Raw genomic sequence first — 23,403 nt, 5'->3', positions numbered from 1 at the left:
CAGGCAGGCCCACACACTCAGGACAGCCCGCAGAAGCCTGACTCGTGCGGTGAGGCTCCGTGGGAGGAGCGGGCGGCGGGGGGTGGGCTGGGGGGTGTTTGTCAGGTGGGGGGGCAGCATGTGCAGAGGCCCTGTTAGGAGGACCCAATGGGCAGAGCAGCCTTGAGAGGCAAGGGAGGGGAGGCTACACCGGGTCTGTGGCCATCTGTTAATCATGCATTTCACGAGCCTCTAAGGAGTTAATCCAACAAACCTGAAACATGGGTATGACCTACTTCCTGCTCCAATGAGATTGAACGTCTGTGGTCCGTGTCTAGCTAAAACAGACTTTCAAGGAGCAGAAAAATCTTAGGATGTCTTTTTGTGGGAAAAGACAAAGCTCAGTATTGAGCACCCTGGTAGCGATGAGCCATGTCCACCAGGTGTGACCTGAGTGCCGGCGCCCGCTTGTTGAAACCATGAGCTCCTTCTGTTTTCTCAGAGCCCCCGCCCCCCATCCCTGTTGAATATTAACTATGCCCCGTGTCCTCCTAACACAATCAATCTTTACACCCCAGCCCAGAGGCAAACGAGGAGACACTCTCCTCCCACCAGCTGACCCTCCCTCTCCTCTTGTGACCTACAACGCCATCTTCTCTTGGTTCAATTTCATTTTGAGGTGGTAGAGGTTGTTTTGCTAAAATTATTTCAAAACCTGCCGCATGGAAAACCATGCACGTCAGGGGGACCGTCTGCAGTAGTGAGGATTCCACAGAGGCAACAACTTTTGTGCTGGTGCGTCTCGCCTTGTCCCCTGCTCCCCTGGGCAGTCACCAGCTGCCAGCCGGGACCTCTCATCTGTCCCTGCCCCTGGTCGCCCCAACTGGCCGCCCCTTCCTTCTGGTCTTCGAGGTCTGGGTTTTCTCCCAGGGCTCTGTCTCTGGATCTAAATGCCACATCCCATCCTCTTGGAGGACAACCTCACCCGGATGCCCGTGATGGGGAGCTCATGGGCAGTTTGCAAGGCAGGCTCCCTCCACTTTGGAGGACGTGCTGTGTTGGGACCTTCTCCCAGCCCAGGAGGCTGGACGGCTGCTTGGGGTGAAAGTGGGGGGAAGGAAGAGGAGCAGGCATGCTGGTCGTCTGCCCTCAGCTCTGCCCTCTCCTCTGCCCTGTAGACTGGCTGCCCAGCAGGCATGTCGTGGGCACGCTCCAGCTCACCTCCTCTCTTGCCCCCACTGCCTCCACCTGCCCCAAGAGGCAGGTGCCCTGGTCAGACTCCTCCCTGATAAGGAGGGGATCCCAGGTAGGGCCTGGCCAGTGGGGGGCTATGGACGGCCTCTCTCCGGGCAGCTCCTCTGTCTCTCACTGGCCAGCAGGTGTGGCATGGCCTTTCCTTGCCTCAGTTTCCCACTCTGGTGTGACCTGCACAGGGGCAGGAACTCGGTCGGTTTGGATGAGCTGATGTGCAGACACACCAGCCCCATGCTGCACACGACAGTGGCCACGGTGGATGGTGGGGGCCATTGTGGCCCTCTCCACTGAGGGGGGGTGGGGTCTGCAGAGGCCCCTGTGGCAGGGAGTCTTATTTGGAGTTTTTGGTCTTGCTAGAATTTCCATTAAATAAAGGATCACACTTTTATTTTGTCATTATTGATACGTGATCTTTACAGCATGCTTTCGGGCGGGGGGTGGGCATGGGAGGCTCTCGCTGCGTGGTGCCATCCTGTCTCCTGGAGGCCAGGGGCTCTGGTGAGTTTGCCTTTCGTCCTTACATCTGACTTTTAAAATAAACAGGACAAGGAGGAAATAGTTACTTCATTTTGTAAAAAGACATTAAAATGATTGTGAAGGAATCCTGAGGGGCCCTTCTGGGACTGGCCCCTCGAGGGATGGGAGGGCCTTCTTCCCAGTGCTGGAGTCCCTCGAGCAATATGGAAATCCCACCCCCCAACGCCAGCGGATTTTAGTTTTGGCAACGCAGGGCTTCCCCCCCCCCATAAATTATTAAAGCCTTTCAAAAGGCTAAATTTCTAGGAGAAACAGGCCCTTTGTGTGTTTAATTACTAAAACTATTTTGAATCTCCAACATAATTTAAGAATCTAAAAAAAAAATGCACTGGCTAAGTCTTCTAGCTGGAGGGGTGCTGGCGGGCACCCTCCCTCCTCACTCTTCCTAGCCCGACCTTGGATTCCCCGGTGCAGTGGCTGATGCCCCAGCCTCTGTCTTTCCTTTGACCTTGTCCTAAAACCCCAGGGGTAACCTTCAGTGGGGGAGCCTTCGATGCTAATTTACTTGTTATCTTTGTAGTTTGTCCTTTTTCTTTTGTTTTCTTTCTTTCTTTTCTTTCTTTCTTTCTTTCTTTCTTTCTTTCTTTCTTTCTTTCTTTCTTTCTTTCTTTCTTCCTTTCTTTCTTTCTTTCTTCCTTTCTTTCTTTTTCTTTCTTTTTTTCTCTTTCTCTCTCTCTCTCTCTCTCTCTCTCCTTTCTTTCTTCTCTTTCTTCCATTCCTTCATTTATTTAAGTTCAGCTGTTATGACCATGAGCCCGGCAACTTCAGCTGCACTTGGCCTCTCGCCCACTGGCTGTGGGACCCAGAGCAAAGGACTTCAGGTTCCCCGTGCCTCAGTTTAGCCCTCTTGTGAGCCAGGGTGGTAGGAGTGCCTGCCTCTTCGGTCTGGCAGGGGGGGCTGGTGTGAGGGGTCAGCCCCGGGCACCTGCGCCACAGCTGTGCCCTTTCCCTGCTGTGTGCTGCTCTTTTGCTGGCAGCATTTGGGTGCCCTTCTGTCTGTTGCTGTTACTTGGAGCTTAAGGATCAGGTGCAGAACTGACCAGGAGTCCAGACAGGCCCACTCTTCTTCCAGCCCTGCGGTCCTGCCTGGCAAACGGAGACCTCAACACCTGCCTCCCAGGAGGCCTGCGGCTGTGAAGAGACCCAGGTATCCTCATTGTGGAGCAGCATATAGCAGGCCCCGGTGGACAGATAGTAGATACAGAGCTACATGGGCGATATGTAACAGGTGTGTAGCGGATCCATAGTAGATGCATGAACGGTACATAGCAGGGACGGGAGAGGTACAGGGTAGATTTGTAATGGATATGTAGTATCTGTTATTATATATATGTAATAGATATAGAGCAGAGGTGTGCAGACATACAGATACATAGTACATGGCAGAGATGCCTCATATAGCAGAAAGGCATTTGTAACACATACATAGGAGATACGTATTATGTACTTATTACATAACAGATACATGGCCGATAGGCGGTTGACCCTTGAACAACGTGGGTTTGAACAGCACGGGTCCACCTACACGTGATTTTTTTTGGATACCGTACGCAGTGCTGTAAATGTATCTTCCTTATGATCGTCTTAATAACATTTTCTTTTTCTAGCTGACTTTATTGTAAGAATCCAGTACATAATACAGAGAGCACACCTAATATGTGTCAGCCGATTATTTGTTATTGGTAAGGCTTCCTGGTCAATAGTAGACTATTAGTAATTAAGTTTTGGGGGAGTCAACAGTTACACATGGATTTTTGTCTGTGCAGGGGTCGGCGCCCCTAACCCCTGTGTGGTTCAAGGGTCAGGTGGGTCATGGGTATGTAGCCGAGATGCATAGTCGATACATAATAGGATCAGCACATCTGATGCATCGTCAACGTTATGCATGGAGATTGGGATGGAGCCACGATCTGTGGAGTTCCAGGGCCCTTTTCCAGAAAAGATTGTGGATAAGGGGCTGGAAAAACAGTGCAATTTCCTTTCCCACTTTTCATTTTACCAGACATAGAACAGCCACTGTTCCTGTCCCTGCTGCTGGGGGAGCATAACTTCTGAGGGGGCCCTAACGTCAGGCGGAGTTTCAGGCCAGAGTGGGTGTGTGGCCCCTGGATCCACCCCTTTGCTCTGCCTCAACATCCCCCTGCCCCCCCACCTCCCACCCAGGGTCTTATGTGGGTTTGCAAGTCCTGCCTGCAATTTTTTTATTCTGTTTTTGTTTGTTTGGGTCAACCATAGATTCCTAGAAACTTCGTGTCTTTTTTCTTTATTTCAACTTTGTAGAAAAGAAGTCAGAAAATGCAGCCCCCCCACCTCATTGAGGTGTCTAGAAGCAAAAGTAATGGCTGACCATGGGGGCCGATGGTCCAGAAATGGCCCCACCAAGGGATCATGGGACCCTCCCCACTTTTTTCTTGAACTGTTTTTCTCTGGGGGAGGGGCAAAGCTTCTCTTACAGGAAGACAGGTGTAAGGGAAGTGCCCCCTGCCGCCACGTGTGCGAGGGTTGTTTTGGGAGCTGCCTCCCTAGCTGAGAGCCTGTTGCCCCGGCGCTCTATCTAACCATCTCTTGAATTTGAATCACATCGATGTGATAAATACCTTTTTAATATTGTGACAATTAAAACCCTTTCTCAGTGGAAAGAGCTACAGTTTGATTTCTTGGGCCCCTGTTAGAACAAGGTGAGGAATAAACACTTGAAAGTCAGCTCTGCTTGTCTGTTCAATGCACATTTATTGAGACCCACTGGGAGATGGAGATGCGACTGTAGCTCCTGGCCTTGCGGGACTCACAGCCCATGACCGAGGACGGCATGGCACAGTAGGTGATGGGGCTGTGGGGGGCTGGACAGTGTGGCGAGCGCCCGCTGCTCCTGGCCGTACCTGCCCTGTGCTTTCTGGTGTCTGCCTTCCTGGGGGAGAAGGGCAGACCCCCTTCCCTGGGCTGTGCACCGGTAGTGCATTTCTTCCCATAATGAGGCTTTCTGGGTCAGCAGGGCGAGCTCCAGGCTGGCCCCCAAATGGCTTGAGCTTTTGGGGAGAGAGATTCGCTGGGGATCTCAGCAGTGGCCTGGGGTGAGGCGGTGAGCAGGGCCAGCGCATGCAGGCTTTGAACTCACACCTGGTACTGAATGAGGTGGCATCTGGGCTTTCTCATCAGCTTGCCCAGGTGTGGGGAGGTGGGAAGGGAAGGAGGGGCCCAGACCATCAGCAGCTGGACATCAGAAATGGGGCCAGACTGTTAGACTGTGTGGCCCCTCTGAGGATGGTGGCCCTGGACACTGGGCCCTTGCCCTGGAGTAGCAGGGAAGATGGGGACTTTGCAATTTTCAAATTGCCTGTGTCCCAGGCCCTCCTGTGCGCAGGCCCCTGGTGGCCGGGTCTGGTTCAGGGACTGGGATGGCGCCGCCTGCCCACACAGGGTTGGTGTTCTAGAGGGGAGAGAAAGAATGGGCAGCGGAGTCTGCAGACACATCCAGCTACACAGTGGCTGGAAGGGCTGACGGGGGCTGCCCCCTCCCTGAGGAGGTACCCTCTGCTTGCTCAGAGAACAGGGAGTCGGCTCTGCCCAGGTGGGAGGGAACTAGGCATGACCGGAAGGATCTCGGACACTGAGGAACCTGATGTGGCTTGAGGTGGGCGGAGGGGGGGGGCCAGTGAGAAGTGGGAGCCACATGATTGGACGTGTGGTATAGGAGGTCACTCCATGCCAAATGGGGCTGGGTGCGGCCCACTGCTGCCCACCAGGCCAAACACAATAGCAGGGTTGGGGAGAGGTGAGGTGTCCAGCACTGGGAGAACATGGGCAGGACCTGGGAGGGCTGGGAGATGGTTCCCATGTGAGCAGGTGGGGGGTGCAGGGAGCGTGGGCAGGGGAACATGGACAGGTGGCTGTGTGCAGTCTTCAAGCGAGGGCACAGCCTGCGGGACCACAAGCCAACGCTTCCCTCACAGCCCCTGTTTATGGTCAGACAGCACCTAGGTATTTTATTCAGTTGAGGATGGCTAGCCACATCCATGGCAGCACTCACTGGCCCCCGGCAGATCTGTGTTCATCTGTGGCTGCCCCAGAGTGCATCCACACTTGGTGATGCTGGTTCAGCAGGGATGCTTGAAGACACAATTCACGGGAAGTAATTTCTCATCACAACGTCCACTCTGCACTAAGGCGTTTCCTACCAGATGGCCTTAAAGACACAAGCAGTCATCGTGGCCTGCTGACCCTTCCCACCGGTGCCAGCACCGCATCTCCCCTCCAGAAGGAGTCGATGCTCTTGCCCCGTGCTGGTTCTTCAAGCCACAAGATGACCAGGGACAAGGGGCCTGCAGGGTGTTTGCAGACCCGAGCCCCAGTGGGGGCTGAAGGTGTGGGGGAGGTTGTCACAAGCATATGCCTGGGGCTCGCTGTTAACAGGGCTGTTTCCCTCTGGTTGGGTTGGAAGTGAGTGAGGGCAGTGGCCCATTGTTCCAAGGTCACGCTAGGCCTTTTTAAATGTCCGGACAAACTGGATTTGGGGTGAGGCAGCCACCTGGCTGAGAGCTTCCAGGAGCAGCCTGAGGGCCCTCTGGGTCTTGTCTAGGCGCTGCTCTGGGGGCCGTGATCAGGCGGCTCTGGGAGGATTTCTCCGGGACGTTCAGTAGTCACGGGACGAGGGTCCTTCCTCCTGGGTGGACAGGGCTGTGTGTGGGGGGCTAGGATGAGCCCTGAGGGGAGGGCCCTCCGCGGTCACCAGCCTGCGCAGCCAATTCTCGTGGGAGCCATTGCCCTGGTCCTCCTTGGTCTCGTTTGTACTTGGCTTGTTCCTGAGGCTAGAAGATGCCGAGCGCCCCCCGACCCCAACCCCTGGCCCTGAGCTGACTTAGTCGCCCCACTGACCTCCGGTTCTCATGAACGCAGAGCCCTCTCCCCCAAGAGCTGGCTTTGGAGAGATGGGGGCTCCAGCTTAGAGTGAGTGCAAAAGCCAAAAAGTGGAAATGAGTTTCTTGGGTTTTTTTTTTTTTTTTTTAAGAAAATTTTTATTATGAAAAATTCCAAACATCTACAAAAGTGAAGAGAATTGTGTAGTGAAGACTCACGCACACCTTTCAGCTCTCTCTGTAAGTTCTGGCCAGCCAGTACCCCACTCTTTCTCCTAGCCCACATCCTAGACATCCTATCATCCATGGACAAACATTGTAACAACAGTCTCTAAAAGATAAGCATCACGTAATAGCACCATCTCACCAACACAAGAAAACATTTATTGTCATTTTTTTAACATTGCCAAATGGATAGCCAGTATGCCAATTTCCTGACCTGCCTCCATTTTTTCAAGAGGGCTTAAACTACAATCAGTGAGGCACATACCTTGCATTTGGAAGTCGCGAGAACCGTAGAGGGTCATGCATCCTTTGCTCTGCCCCCCGTGGCTCTGCTGATGTACGTGCAGCTTCGCTATCAGAAGCAGCCTTTGCGTTGTGCACCCACGGTCCATGTCATCGATCACGTGTGCAGAACGCTCCATCTGCACCGGGCGCCCCCCCTCCCAGCCCCCACCATCCCTCACCACTGCCAACCACAGCCCCGCTCTCTGTCTCTGTAATTTTGGTGTTGTGTGAGTGACATGTAAGTGGAGCTGTTCAGTGTGTGGTCTTTGCTGGCACTCAGCACGGTGGCTGCAGATCCACCCCAGGAGAGTTGTGCATGTCTGTGTGGCCACTGCATACCTTGCCCAGCCGCTCACCACCAAGTGGTGGATGCAAGTCGCACAGCAGATGCCCTGCACCCCACAGCGTGTCCTGCAGACCTTCCATAGACAAGCTCCCCACTCCTCTCTGCAGCGGCACCGAGCGCCCTGTGTGCATGGACCCGGTGGATCCATGGGCCTTGGGGTTCTTTCCAGCCTCTTTCTGCAGGTCGATCCTGTGCACACCACACTGCTTTGCTTCTTTGGGAATGATTCCTAGCAGTGGATCAAGTGGTAGATGCCGTGTGATTATACTCCATGTTGCTGACTCCTTCCATCGGGCCACGCACTCCTGTGTCCACCCATACTATGCAAGGTGGCTGCCGCCATCTGGGACTTGGGCCAGTTGAAGCGAAGGAGCTGTCCTTCTGTGATTGTGGACCTGGGATGGCTGGAGAGCCCATCCTTTAAGTAGCACTCAGGGAAACAGGGATCAAGGTAGACCCCTCCCGTGAGTTCTTGTGTGACCCCTGGGAGGGTCTGTGGTCCTCCTGAGCCTGGCTGCAGCCTCTGGTGAGCCTGCCTGTCATTCAGTCTTTTCTTCACCTCCTCCTTAGAACTCAGCTCAGAGGGGCACCTGGGTGGCTCAGTCGTTGAGCGTCTGCCTTCGGCTCAGGCCATGATCCTGGGGTCCTGGGATCGAGCCTCCTGTCAGGCTTCCTGCTCAGCGGGAAGCCTGCTTCTCCCTCTCCTCCCTGCCTTTGCTCTCTCCATCTCCATCACTATCTGTCTCTCTCTCTCTCTCAAATAAATAAATGAAATCTTTAAAAAAAAAAGAACTCAGCTCAGATGTCTCCTCCTCCGGGAAGCCTGCCTTTCTAGCTCCCTCAAGGTCGGGGAACCTCCATCCCTGGGACCACACATTGACCTTGGTGGCTCCTGGAGGCCAGGCCGTACCAGCTCTGGGTCCCTGGTCCTGGATCTGCTCATGTCACCTCTGGGTCTCTAGACCTGGGGCCCCACTGTCGTCACCTATGGGTGCTTGGTCTTGGCAGAGCACCGCTGTGCCGCCGGCATTCGCGGCAGTTTTGAATGGAGGAGGTGAGGGAGTTGGTGGTGACTTTGGTGAGTGTGGTGAGATGGGGGCGTCCGCAGAGCCGAGGCCCCTGGCGTGACCCTGTCCTGGAGTCTCTGGCACACACGTGGTTGGTTGGTGCCCGGGAGACGCTGAGGGCGGGGTGAGTGAGGGCTATGCCCCGTGCCCTTGAACCCTTGCACCATCTCTCTGACTCTGACACGCCTCCCCCCTTTTTCCATCTCACGGTCCCTAACTTAGTCACGTCTACAAGGTCCCACTTGCCTGTACGGTGACCGACTTGCAGGCTCCAGGGACTGGGAGGGGGACCTCTCCGGGGCCGTCGTTCAGCCGACCACAGGGGCTTCTGGCTGTGTGTGTCCTGGAGGTTTCTGGCCCCACTGGTGGGGTTCCTGGAGTGGGAGCCTAGGAGCCACCTCTGGCTATCCCCGGGGGGCCCTGGGCCTTGGGTAGCCTTGGTTTGCTCATCTGTGGAGTCCATGCTGCCTACCCCTTCCTCCTCGCTGGGTTGTTCTGATCCAATGTGTTAGTGGGTGTCAGACATGCTAATGATAACCTCTGCACTGAGCTCCACCAAGTGTCCAGCAGGTGGGGGAGCCACACGGAGCCAAGCCCCTGGAATGGGAGTCGGTGGGAAGGAAGAGAAGAGTCCCAGCAGGGACCATGGTGGTTGATATTGGCTCATGCTCCGGGTGGTGTCAGGGGAGGTCCCGACACAGTCCTGCGGGCCATGTGTGTCCCTGAGATTTGATCCTGCTGGTTCTGGGAGCCTTGGGGGGACGCTGCTGGCCAGGGCAGGCTGGAGGTGGTGGGGGTGAGGATGAGTCCAGAAAGGTCCAGAGGCAGGATCGGTGGACTTGCTTCCTGGCTAGGGTGCCAAGAGAGTGTGGGTTTGCTGCCAGGGTGGCCCAGGGAGAGGGAAGAACCCATCAGGACAGGGGCTCCATGAGTGACCAAGAACAGGCAGCAGATAAGCCCAAGCACAGAGATCTCCTGACACTGGCTCATTCTCAGGCCAGCAGGGCCTGCTTCTCTCCACAGCCCTGGCTTCCTTGGAGGGGCTGTACCCTCAGTCTTCCCGAGGTGACGTCCTCAATGACTTCCCAGGGTCCCATGGCCACTGGGTCGCCTCTTCAGGGAGCAAATCAAGCCTCTGGCCTGGTACTGAGGTTCCACTGGCCCCTGGATACCCTTGGTCCCTTGGGAACCCTTCAACCCTCCCTCGCCAGAAACCCCTGCGCGGGGATGGGGAGGGCTGCGTTGGTGGGGAGCAGAGCCCCACGGGGCTGGGGGTATAAGCGCCTGTTTGGGGTGCTGGAGGCTCAGAAGCTCAGATGTGGCCATCTGGGTCCTCTCCTCAGGGGGCCACACCTGTCGTCATCACGTAGTTCCTGAGAGCACCTGTCCAAACCCTGGACAGGGAGCCAGTGTGTTTACAGAGCCAAGTTATTCCAGAAGGCTCCAGACATCATGCGTGTGGGCCCTGGTGCCAAGCACAGATGGACCTGGCCAGCGTGGTCCAGGAGGGCAGGCGATGGAGAAACACCTGCCATGGGCCAGGGTGACCAGAATCCTGATGAGGGTCTCTCCTGTGCAGAGGCTGGGGTGGTTAGGGAAGGATCGCTTCAGCTTGTGTGCTTCAGCTTGGAGGAGGAGTGAGCAGGTAGCAGGCAGCCATAAATGTGTGGCTAGGGAAGGAGCCTTGTCACCTGGGGGAGGCGCTGCAGCAAGGGGGTGACCCATGGGTGGGTTGGCGGGGTCAGCGCCTGCCACAGGGGCTACACGGTGTTAGGGGTTTATGGAGGAGAGTTAGGTGGGGAGCAGCTGAAATTGAGGGGGCAGGGGGGCTGTCCTGGTCAGCTCAGCAGCCCTAACAGCGCAGACCAGGACTTAGCACAGATGTTTCTTCCTCACCCCCTGGAGATGAGGTCTGGGAGCAGGGGGCCCTCCCTGGTGAGCACATGGCCTCCTCGCTGGGTCCTCGTCAGGGAGGAAGAGAGCTCTGGGCCCACCCTCTTGTAAGGGTGCTAACCCTATCAGGGGGCCCCCTCCTGACCTCATCGAGACATAATCATCTCCCAAAGGCCCCCCTCCCAACACCGTCACAGGGGCGTGCCTGGCTCAGTACAGGAATTTGGCCAACAGAGATATTCAGCCCACGACGTGGGTGTGGTGGGGAAAGACTGAGAAGGTATTTTGGGGGGCCACCTGGGGAGGGCCAGGAGAAGACCAGACAACTGCGGAGAAGCTGGAGCTGGGTGGGGATGAGAGCCGGGGCAGTGAGGACTGAAGGACATGCCCTGCGGGCTGGAGAAGCTGGGTTCTCCGGGGGGGGGGTTAGGCGCTGAGGGGGGGCTGGGTTTAGGGAGACGGGTGTGGCCGGAGCTTATGTCTAGTCCAGGGTGAGGAGGAAGGAGGGTGGAAGCAAGGGACTGACTGAAGGAGGGAGGGAGGGAGGAAGGGAGGGGCGGGGAAAAGGCAGGAGGTCTGCTGGGGGGTCTGGTGCCTCAGGAGCCCGTCCCCCCACCACCTCTTCCCCACTTTCAGATGGGCTTCTCAGGGCAGAGAACCACCCCCCTCACCCCTGCCGCCGTCACTGCTGGCTGCCACCAGCCTGAATTCTGGGGACACTCGCACTTCGGCCCTGGGCCCCCTTAAGTCACTGTGTGGACCTCGACCCTGCCTGGGACATAGCCCACCCTTGCCAGACCCTCTCTGAGCTCCTGATCCAGGGGGTCCAGATCCTTTCCCTAAACCCTTTCTTCCTTGTGATTTGATCCTCAAACACAGATTTTACAAAAATTTGGCACATGTGTGCATCCAGCCCCCGTCCAACCATCTGTCCATCAAGGTTTGCAGATTTCCACCCGGGAGGAGAAGACCAGCACCAGTTTTCTCCCGGAAGAGCCAGGAGCAGACCCCACCTTGTGTCCCCACAGACGAACCTCTCACTTCCCAGCGTCCCTGAGACCAGGGTGCGTCTTGCAGGCCCACGGGTCCTGGTTTACTTGGCAGTGCTTTTCTCTTGCTTTGGTGGCACGCACAGTAATGGTGTTTCTAGTCGCTGGCCTCTTAGATTCGATGAGGAATGGGCTGGCATCTGGGGCAGAGGGGAGGGTTGGGTGTGGGCACGGGATGCAGGCACAGAGGTCCAGTCCCAGGAGGTGGGGTGATTCTGAAGGATGGCAGGTCTGTGGTATGGCCAACGAGGAGGAAGGTCAAGGTCATCGGTGTTGAGAGAGAGAAGGCGACCCAGTGCCCAGATCTTTGAGGGTGGGGAGATGACGCACATGGAGAAGGGGGCGGGAGAGGCTGGGGGGCAGCCCACCGGCCATCCGTGGCCCTGGGAGCTGGGCGCCAGGTCGAGGGCCCCGTGGGGCCGGCTTTGGGGGGACAGGTACTCTTGCCACCATACCCGGGTGGCTTGCAGGGGGCATGCAGTGAAGCACATGATCGGCGGCACCGCAGGACCGGTCATGTTTGTGGGAGAGTTGGGGACATCAGACAACCTCTTGTGATGAGGACATTCCGCACCAGGAGCCATGTGGGAGGACGGGAAGGGCACGCTCTGGGGCCGGACGGACCAGACCTGCTGACAGAGATATGCCCCAGGGGCTCCGGGAGCCGGGCTGGCTGTGTCAGTGTCCGCTGTGTGCTTTCCGGGCACCTGTGCTCATCAAAGTGACATCAGTGTGCTGTCTGGTGAGGGAGCGAACGAAATGCCTGTTTCATTGCCCAAGAAGAATACGGTAGACATTAGTTCTTTTTTAGAAGTCCTTTTACTTGGTACAGCTTATAAGGATAATCAAATAACAGGTCATGTTTTGAGAAGTTAATCTTAGCAAACTTAAAAAAATAATCATCCTAATAACAAGCCAAAGAGAAAGCTAAGAACGCAGTCCAGGAGGCACCTCCTAGGCCTGCCCTGATTTGGGGTGTTTTAGCTTTTGTTTAGGGAGGGATGTTACAATCTGGGGCCTCCATTCTCTGGTCCCGTTTTCTTTCTTCGTTTTTTTTAATCAAAATAAACCGTTCCAGAAACTGTAAACTCTAGAGTGTGCAGCTGGATGAGTTTTTACAGAGGAATCCGCCGGCTTCCAGTTGTTTAGGGGCTTCCACCTCACGGGTGCCCAGAATCGCCTCCACCCCCTCCACCCCCTCGCCTGCCCTCCCCCCATGCCCCGCCCCCAGGCAGCCTCTGTTCTGCCCTCTGCCACCCCCCGCGGAGTTTTGCTTGTTTTTGAACTTTTTGTTATGGAATCCTACAGGATCTCAGTCAGCATCCTGTTGGTGAGACTTTCCTATAGTGTTGGGTGTGGTTCTGGTTTATCATTCCCTTCGCCGGGTTGGGTTTCAGCCTGTGCCTTCACACGCGTCCTCTCAAAGGTGGCGGTTTTCAGCTCCTGCGGGAGGACCGCTGTGCACACCCGTGTACGTGCGTTCTGCTGGCTTGCACACACAGGTATGCGCTTCGTGTGCATGCACACGGAGCCGTCGGGTATGTGCCGGTTCAGGTTATTTGGTTCTGCCATCTCTCAGAGTTTGCACTCTGCACCACTTTCCGACATCACCTGTGTGGACTTTCTTCTGTACCAGCAACCAGGAGTGACCCCAACTGCGTGTCCTGCAGTTTAACTCAGTTCTGACGTGTCTGCCTGGCGTTAGTGCAGACCCCGCAGTGGGAGGGCTCGGTCCACAAGACTGCCCCAACTTCAGATACTGTAGCCTGTGCTCCTGACAACCCACGATAAATTGGCTGTTCCTAAGACCCCCTTCTCGGGTTCAGTGGCTCACAGAATCAGGAAAACACTTAAGTTTACTGGCTTGTTGTAAAGGATGCAGCTCAGGAACGGCCTGAGAGGCATTGCAGAGGGCAAGATTTGGGCCCTCTCCGCGCTCTGTCCAGGTACAGCGCCTGGAAGCTTCACCTAGGCGTGTTCATGGAGGTTTCATTACAGAGGTGTGATGGATGAAATCATCAGCCATGGGTGATGGGCTCAACCCCCAGCTCCTCTCCAGTCCCCAGAGCGGGGGCATGGGGCTGAAAGTTCCAGCCCTCCAGTCACGCCTTGGTCTTTCTGGTGGCCAGCCCGCATCCTGAAGCTACTGGCGCCCAGGCCCTGAGTCAGCCCCTTGGTGTACAAAACACCCTCCATCACTCTAGGGGGGCGAGGGCTTTAGGAGGTGTGTGCCAGGATCACACCTGTGATAAGCGTGAATTCATCATACACCCTTCAGGTTGTGGGGAGTCTCTCCTACACACCTTTCCCAGCACACGTGGTTGTCAGAAGCTCTTCTTTAGTGCCAACAGAGCCGGTGTAAGGCGGCATCACATTCTGTCCTTGATTTGCATTTCCTTATTGCCTCTGAGAGGTATCTTCCTGTGTGCTTCAGGCTTTCCTCCGGACCCACTTTGGTGAAGTGCCGGTTCAAGTCTAACGTCCAGTTTCAAAATCAGGGTGTTTAAAAAACAATTTCACTGGCTGTACATCTTTTTTTTTTTTTTAAAGAATTTTATTTATATAGAGAGAAAGAAAAAGAGAGTGCGTAACCAGGAGCAGGGGAGGAGCAGAGGGAGAGGGAGAAGCAGGCTCCCCGCTGAGGGCCATACCGGGGGCTCCATCCCAGGGCTCGATCCCAGGACCCTGAGATCATGACCTGAGCTGAAGTCATATGCTTCACCCACTGAGCCACCCAGGCGCCCCTAGGCTGTATATCTTTTTTATTGATTTGTAGGGCATTTTGTGTATTTTGGATATGAGTTCTTTGACACATCACAAATTTGTTCCTACAGTCAGCAACTTGCCTCTTCCATTCTTTTGATGAAGAAAATGGAAGCTTATAGAATTAGTGCTTTTTGTACTGTGTTGAAGAAATGCCTCTTTGCCTCAAGGGCCTGAACATCCTCCCTCATGCCAAGATTGCAAGCTTTCATTATTCCCACGACTCCTGGGAGTGACCTCTGTGTGGTGTGAGGTAGGGGGTCCAGGTCATTTGCATCCTTGCTGATAACCAGTTGCTCCAGGACCATTTATTGAGAAGCCCATCCCTTTCCCACCACATTTCAGTGGCGTCCTTGTCATAAATCAGGTGACTGTCCGTGTGGGGACCTGTTTCTGGACTTCTGTGCCATTGATCTGTTGTACCAACATCACACTGTTTTAATTCAGCTTTAATAACCGTTAATATCCTGCGTCATAAGCCCTCTGGTGTTGTTTTCCTTCAAGATTATCCTGGCTGTTCTCTGCCTTTTCCATTTCTGTACAGATTTTCCAAGTGGCTTATAAATTTCCAAAAACCCAGTGAGGCTGTTTGTTTGTTTTTAGTTTGGATTGCATTTGAATTTATAGATTAATGTGGGAGAACTGACGTCTTCACAGTAGTGAGGCTTCCAACCCAGAGCGTTCGCTTAACTCTTCTTTCCATTCTCTCAGTAACATTTTATAGTCTTCTGTGTAGCAGTCCTGCACAGTTTTGTTAGAGCGCTTCCCTGGTATTTGATTTTTTATGCCATTTTAAAACGGTGTTACCTTTATGTTCGTTGATAGAAATGTATAGAGAAATGCGATTGTTTTATATTGACTTGTCCAGCAACCTTGTTAAATTCACATAACAGTCCCAGCTCTTTATCTGCAGATTCCCGTGGATTTCCTAGACTAGCAATCTGTCCGTGAATGGGTTTTATTTCTACCTCTCCAAGCTTGCACTGTTTATCTTACCAAAACAATGTGGAACAGAAGTGGTGACTCGAAATTTCACTGTTAAGGATGTTTGTGGAGTGATTTTTTTTCTTTTGTAAATCTCCACCCTGAAACTAAGGAGGTTCTATCTTATTCCTTGTTGAGAGTTTTCGTCCTGAATTGTATTGGATTTTATTAAATGCTTCTTTTATCTCTTGACATGCTTTTCTCTTTTATTCTATTAATAAGGTGAATTAGGGGCGCCTGGGTAGCTCAGTTGGTTAAGCGTCTGACTCTTGATTTCGGCTCAGGTTGTGATCTCAAGGTTGTGAGATTGAGCTCCGCCCCCCTCGTTGCCCCTCCCCCCACTCACACAAGTGCCTTCTCTCTAAAATAAATAAATAAAATCTTTTTTTTTTTTAAAGTGAATTAACTTTGAATGTTAACCAACCGTGCATTCCCTTCATGCACTCCATTTGGTTGTGATGCATTACCTTTTCTATATTTTGCCAGATTCAATTCGCTAATATTTTGTTTGGTGTTTTTGCAACTATATTTGTGAGAGAGATTGACCTGTAGTTCTCTTTTTGTAATGTCATTGTCAGAATTTAACATGGAGGTATATTGGCCTTATAAAATTAAATGAGCATTTTTTTAAAATTCTTGAGACAATTTTACATAAGATTAATATTATTTCTAACTTAATTATTTGGAAGAATTCACCAGTAGAGCCCTATGGGCCTGGAGTTTCCTTTGTGGGAATATTTTAAATTCTATGTTTAATTTTTAAAATAGAAATCAACTATTGAGATTTTGTATTTCTTCTCTTGTTATCTTTAGTTGTGTTTTTTTTTATATTTTTAAATTTTTATTTATTTGAGAGAGAGAGAGAGAGAGAGAGGGCGAGCACAAGTTGGGGAAGGGGCAGAGGGAAAGAATATCCAAGCAGACCCCTGCGAGCACGGAGCCCGACTCAGGGCTTGATTCCATGACCCATGAGATCAGGACCTGAGCCAAAACCAAGAGTCAGATGCTCAACTGACTGAGCCACCCAGGCTCCCCAAGTTCAGTTGTGCTTTTAAGGACTTCTAAAAGTCTAAGTAATATTTATTGACATCGTTCATATCTTCATTGTGTTTCAAAATATCTTTATTTTTAAATTTTTTATAAAGATTTTTTATCTATTCATCTGAGATAGAGAGAGAGAGAGAGAGAGAGAGAGTGAGTACAAGCAGGGGGAGAGGCAGAGGGAGAGGGAGAAGCAGGCTCCCGGCTGAGCAGGGAGCCTGATGCGGGACTCGATCCCAGGAACCTGAGATCATGACCTGAGCCAAAGTCAGAGGTTTAACCAACTGAGCCACCCAGGCGACCCTAAAATATTTTTAATATCTATAGATGTTATCAAATTATTAGGGATTTGGGGCGCCTGGGTGGCTCAGTCGTTAAGCGTCTGCCTTCGGCTCAGGTTCATGATCCCAGGGTTCTGGGTTCGAGCCCCACATTGAGCTCCCTGCTCAGCGGGAAGCCTGCTTCTCCCTCTCCCACTCCCCCTGCTTGTGTTCCTGCTCTTGCTCTCTGTCAAATAAATAAATAAAATCTTTAAAAAAAATTATTAGGGATTTATCTTTCTCTTTCTAATTTTGTTACTTTTCATTTTGTGTTTTGTGCTATATTAGATGCATACAAATTTAGGATCATGATATCTGCTTTTTGGATTGACATTCTTATCATCATGAAATGTCGCTGTTTAAGATGAAAAATATTATTAGCCTGTGAGTCTCCTTTGCATGCGTGTGTGTTGGGGGAAGGGGAACTTGGTGTTTATGTTGGTACCCTTTTCCTTAGAACTATTCTGTGTCATATTTTGGAAATGGATCGTACTAGCAGAAGTTAGTTGTTTTTAGTGTACTCTAGACAATCCATGTCTTTTAATTGAAGCCTTTAATCCATTTACATTTAACGTCATACTGGTATGTTAACAGTTTAAATCTGCTATTCTAGTATTCGTTTTATAATCAATTCATCTGTTTCCTTTGGACCTTCCTTTCTTGCCTGCTTTTGATGTGGTCAAGTGTTAGTATTCCATCCTCCTGCCCCCCCATTAGCTTTGTTAAGTAATACTAAAAAATTTTTTTAAATATTCTGGCTGCCTTAAAAATTACGAAACACATTCTTGGAATGTGTCTTAAATACTTGTACTATTTCCCAGGTAAGACAAGAACCTTACAACACTTCATTTATACTTAACCTCTATCAATTTTTATGCTCTATCTCCTCTATCAATTTTTGTTGTTGTATGTGAATGTCACATATATTTTTAACCCCGTGAATCATCATTAACATTGTTTTAGGGGCATGTGGGTGACTTATTCGGTTGAGCATCCAACTCTGGATTTTGGCTCACGATCTCAGGGTTGTAAGTTCAAGTCCCACGTCGGGCTCCGCACTCAGTGGGGAGTCAGCTTGAAGATTCTCCATCTCCCTCGGCCCTTTCCCCCACTCTCTCTCTCTCTCCAAAATAAATAAATAAATCTTTTTAAAAAAATACTGTTTTAAATGGTACCCATTCCGATTTACCCATTTATTTAACCTTCTGATGTGCTTCATTTCTTCCTGCATGATCCTGCTTATGTCTGAGGCCATTTTTCTTCTGTTTGAAATACTTCCTTTAGTATTTCTGCTGGCATAGATTTGCTGACAATTGATTTTTGTTTGTATGAAAAATGTGTTTCTTTTGTGTTCATTTTTGAGGGATATTTTTCACCGGGTGCACACTTGTAGGCAGTAAGCATTGTTCTTTCAGTGCTTTTGGTACGTTGTTTTCTGGCCTTTGTTGTTTCTGTTGGAAAGTCACCTGTCGATCTTGTTGTTCCCCTGAAGTAATGCTTCTTTCTCTCTTTTCTTTCTGGCTGCTTTTAAAATGGTGGTTGTTCTTCTATTTCAGCAGCCCTGTGAAAGAGAGGGAAGTATTGAATTTATCCCAACTGAGGTTTGTAGAGCTTTTTGGATCTAGGGCATAATGTCTTTTGTCTTTTTGGAAAATGTCAGTCAGTGTCTTTTCAACGACTACCCTGTTCACGCCTGTCTTCTCCCCCAGGACTCCGTACCCACATCTTTTCACCATACCCCATGTGTCTCTTAGGCTCTTTTCTGTGTTGTTTTTCCATCCCGGTTTTCTTTACCTTCTGTGCTTCCGTCTGGATATTTTCTACTGATGTGTCTTGTTTTGTCTAATCTGCTTTTAAATCTTTCTTCTAAATTATTGATTTCAATTACTCTTTTTTTTTGTTTTAAATTTCTGAAATCCTAGAATATTTAGGGCTTCTCTCTTTTTCTATAGGTCTAGTTCAATGGTGAAATCCTCTCATCTTATCTTTTTAAATACATTTGGGTATCTGGATCACCTGAGTCTATTTCTATTGACTGTTCAGGATGCTTCTATCTCTTGGTCTGCCTGGTAATTTTTGATGGAATATCAGTTAACTGTGTTTGAAAAACTGTAGGCATTCCAAACGATGTTATTTTCCTCATGAGAGGATTTAATTTTATTCTGGCAGATGGAATGTGGACAAATTACCTTGATTCAGCTCAAGCTGGTCCATTTCCCATTTTCCTTAAATGTCTTTCAATAATCTCAACCTGGAAGGTCTGGGGATTTACCAGGACCCCAATCTCCAGCTGTCTCCCCAGCACCACGAGTCAGCCAAAATCTCTACCTGGGCTGCCTTTTTTTTTTTTTTTTTTTTTTTAAGATACACAGAGGGAGAGGCAGAGGGAGAGGGAGAAGCAGGCTCCCCGCCGAGCCAGGAGCCCAATGTGGGGCTTGATCCCAGGACCCCAGGATCGCATTTAGCAGCTTCTTAGCCTCTTGCCTTGAACTTGTGTGCTCAGGATCCAGCAGATGCCTCAAAGGAAAACCACATGCTGGGCCACAGGCTCACTTCTCCACAGCTTCCTTTTCTGAGGGGTCTTGAGATATCCTCTCAGGTGGGGGCGGCTTGGGCCTAGAGGGCAGAGCATCAGCCCAAAGGGGATTATTCTCCAGCCTTAAGATCTAATGGGATTTGCCTTGCCAAGCTGTGGGCTCACTTGGGACCCGTCACCTTTCCTTCTTTCTTGTGTCTCCCTTTTGGAATGGGAGTGGCCATCCTAGGCCTGTCCCAACATTGTATTTTGGAAGCCTGTATCTTGTTGGTTTCCCAGGTTCACAGCTGGACTGGAATTTTGTCTCTGGGTGAATGGTACCTGGAGTCTCACCTGTGCCAGATTTAGATAAGACTGTGGACGTCAGAGCTGATGCTGGAATGAGTTAAGACTTTGGGGGCTGTTGAGATGGAATGAATGTATTTTGCGTGTGAGAAGGACGTGAATTGGAGGGGGGACGGCTGGGGCAGAGTATTATGGACTGAATGTGTCCCCTCAGAACTCCTGTGCCGAAGCCCTCACCTCCAAAGGGACGGTGTTTGGAATGAAGCCTTGGGGAGGAGATAGTTGAGGTCAGAGGGCGGGGCCCTCCTGAAGGATCGGCGCCCTTTTAAGAGAAGAGCCAGAGAGCCGTCTGCCCCGTGGACTCGCAGCGAGAAGGCCGCCTTCGAGCCAGGAGGGGTCCTCGCCACAGCTGGCCGTGCCAGGCATTCTGCCTCCAGCCTCCAGACGGTGAGAGCTCACTTTCAGTTGCTTGTGCCCCCAGTCGCTGGTGTTGTCACAGCGTCCGGGCTGACTGACACCTCCGTAGGCTTGGGTTGTCCTGGGCATCCTGAGCCCCAGTTTCTGTCTCTAGATGGATACCCGTGAGCTGCGTGCAGATCTTGCTTTCTCATGGCACGGGCTGAGAACACGAGGTGGGCCTGCTAACACATCCCTCCCCCCGGCATCGTCTGTTCCCCCCTAGTCCCGCGTCCGCCTGGGATGCCCCGGCACATTTTCGTTGTTGTTTTCCTGCTGTTGTGGTTTGTTCTTGGAGACGGAATTAGATTGAGGCCCATCGGTTCCTGGTGCCAGCGCACGTCTGCAGGGCCCATCTGGTGTTCTTGTTGGCATGGCTGTGCGCTCCAGTCCCGGGTGCTGGCCTCGGTCGTGGGAGAAGCGCTGGTCCTACGGCAGCCCCCTCGGTGCTGGGCGGCTCTGAGTGCTTTTCAGTTTCAGTGAATCCATGGAGGAAATCCTCCACACAGAAATGAGTTGCATTCAGTATGAATTTATTTAGAGTAGGTTACTTGGAAGTTGGTGTACATTTTTCCATAGAATCTTTGTGAAATACTGGTCAGCCATTTCATTAAAATGTGATTTATACCATGAAAAGTTAAGGTATTTGTGATAAAATGATTAGAAAGTTGAACTATTGAGGTGCCTGGGTGGCTCAGTCGTTAAGCGTCTGCCTTCGGCTCAGGTCATGATCCCAGGGTCCTGGGATCGAGTTCCGCATCGGGCTCCCTGCTCCGCGGGGAGCCTCCTTCTCCCTCTGCCTCTGCCTGCCACTTCCCCTGCCTGTGCTCTCTTTCTGTCAAATAAATAAATAAAATCTTAAAAAAAAAAGTTGAACTGTTATAATTCCTCCCCCTTAAAACACCTCTTAGGATTGGTTTTCTTAACGGGTACTGACAGTATTTGGTGAGGGAGGGGCAGCTCTGAGGAGCCGCAGGCAGGGCTGCAACCCCCTCTTCCCACCCCCACCGTGGTGCCCCCGTTGCCTGGCAACCCCCTGTCCCTGTGCACAGCATGCCACCAGCCCCTCCCAGCCCCCCGAATCCCGTCCCAGGTGGCAGGCTTTCTTTACGTGAGCATCTCTGATTTTAAAAAATCAGCAGCCCGATCCCCAGACATGTGCCTGTGCACGCTGGCTCGCCTCACTAGGTTTCTTAGTGAGGGTGAGTCAGAGATCAGTTTCCAAAGCAGGCGACCTGTGTTTGCACAGGCCCTCCCGCAGGCCGTCAGCACCTGTCTGTCCTCCACGGGGCCTTTTCCCCCCGAGGAGCGCTTCACACCCCCTTCCCTAACCACCACTGCCTCCTCCACGATGTGTTAGCCCCTCTCCCATCCGTGGCAACCTGGCTTTCCCCACTCTGCTGGTGTGGCCTCGCGGAGCGCGTGCCCGATGCCCACTCTGGCTGCTGGGAGAGGGGGTTGGCGGGAAGCTCCTGAAGGGGATGCTGAGCCTTGAGGACCGCGTGCCAGCCACTGGCACACAGGCATCCTGCTGGGGAGATGCTTGGCAGAACGGCCGCACACTGGGTGCAGAGAAACGGGAGCTGAGTGCGTCCCCTGTTCCCCTTGGTGGAGGGGTTCACCGTTGTGTGTGGCCTTTACACACTTTCAGCTTTGAAACCACAGTCTGCCAGCAGGTGTGGCCCCGTGACTTAGCCTGGACCCTGGGTTTGCCTTGGTGCTGCTGGGTGGCAGTGCGGGAGGCGCTCGGCAGACTGCTGTGGCTGCAGCAGACGGGCAGCTTGCCCCAAGGGAGGCCCCCACACAACGTGTCCAGGGGAGGTGGTACCCGGGTGGGTCCAGCTGAGCCCGGCCCAGGCTCATTCTGTCTGCCTGCGGCTGCCCCTGCCATGTCCACCCAGCCAGCAGTGACCGGGCCTGATGCCCCTACCCCTGCCCCCCGGGGGGACGGCGCATCCTGGCCTGGGAGGGACGTCCCTCTCTGCAGCCTGGTTGGGCCATTTCGGTTGTGGGACTGCCCTGGACCAGTGACATCACTGGGGGTTGCCCCGCTCCCTAGTGCTTTAGAGCAGATGAGGTCAGCACCCCACCCCCAGCAGTGCCAGGGTTGGGGGGGGCGACTCCAGGACCACATGGGGGGTGGTGCCCATTTGCTCCCAGTGAGGAAGCCAGGACAGGTGCCTTGCACACACCCTGGGGGTGGTTCAGTCTTGCCCCATAGGCCCACCGTCTGCGGTGCCCACCTGAGGGCTCTGACCATGTGGCTGATCCGCCCCCCGCCTGGGGCACCACTGCCCGGCTGCCCCCTCTGAGTCCCCGCATCCACCTGACTTGCGCTTCCCTCCAGCACCGGCCATTTACATATTCATCGTGTTTCCCATCATTTGCCATCAGTTCCAAGAGGACAGAGACTCTTGTTGTGTCCCCCATGCCTGCTAAGGGTGCTGACTGGCATCCAGGATGAGCCAGTGTGGGCAAGCCGGACGGGACGCCAGCATGGAGCTGGGCAGGGCCTCGCTCCCGTACCGATGGTCGAGCACCTCTGTTGTCTTCTGTGTACTTCCCGAGACTTCCATGGGATCGTAGTGACAAAAGGCCGTGTCCTGTGTGCGGAGGCCTTGTGGTGAAGGGTGCCCCTGGGGTGCAGGCAGATGTCTGTGGGAGCAGGGGCTGTGGCCGACGTGACCCGAGAAGGCCACCTGCCTTCCATGCTGCATGGTCCCCGACCAATCCCAGGTCCCCTTCTGTTACCGTGGTTCTTCATTCCCCTTTCAAAGCCTGGCATATTTTAAATGACATTTTCAGCTGGGAAACAGGATGGTGAGAAGCAGGCTTGTGATGGGGGACGTCCCTCCGTGGAAGAGGTCTGTGTCCTGGTGTCCTGCTTCTTGCAGGCCTGGGACACGAGCCATAGCTGGGTCTCCTAAGTCACAGGGATGCTCCATTGTCCCTCGGAACCTCCCAGCCAGGTGCCCACTAGGGAAGTACCAGATACCTCCCCTGCAGCCAGGCTCAGGTCCCGCCCGAAACCCCAGACTGCTGGTTTCAGAAGGTCACGTGGTAGCACGTCGTAGAAGCCTGTGGGTGGAGTGTGCATCTGGCAAGAACAGGGGGTCCTGGGGGAACCAGCTGGGCGAAGTGATGCGGAGCTTGGCCCTGCAGGGCCTCCGGCCACCACCCTTCTCCCCTAACACCCACATCTCTGCACACAGTCCTGGATGACTGAGTGACCAGGATATCTTCGACATCTTAGCCCTGGGAATGTGTTCTTTGTCATTACTGTTTTGTGACAGAATGAGTCAGGGTTGAGCCTTGTACTGAGGAGACCTGCTCAGAGAGATGGGAGGTCCCTGCCCCGGGGACACCCAGTCCAGTCAGGGGGCCGTCGGGGAGGGAGCTGGGCCTGCGGGTGGCGGCACCCGCTCTGCCCGAGCCCCTGCTGTCCGCTGCACTCCACTTTCCACCCTTGGGTCCAAGGCCACCTCACCAGCTCCTTGGCCCTGCTTGGGGCCAGGTCACTCAGTGGGACA

The 23,403-nt window shown here is 52.9% G+C and overlaps 1 protein-coding gene across 1 annotated transcript in view; it reads left to right on the top strand.

Moving 5' to 3' along the window:
* The window catches only part of PRKCZ (protein kinase C zeta), a 103,877-nt gene that overhangs the window by 42,879 nt on the left and 37,595 nt on the right, over window positions 1–23,403 (top strand). The window lies entirely within an intron of this gene.

The sequence above is a fragment of the Eumetopias jubatus genome, unplaced genomic scaffold (assembly GCF_037043125.1).
Source record: "Eumetopias jubatus isolate StellerSeaLion01/CBP00866 unplaced genomic scaffold, mEumJub1_p1.0 scaffold_4, whole genome shotgun sequence".
In the NCBI taxonomy this organism is placed as follows: domain Eukaryota; kingdom Metazoa; phylum Chordata; class Mammalia; order Carnivora; family Otariidae; genus Eumetopias; species Eumetopias jubatus.
Note: the sequence above shows the minus strand (reverse complement) of the source record. Positions and strands in the feature narration are given on the sequence as shown.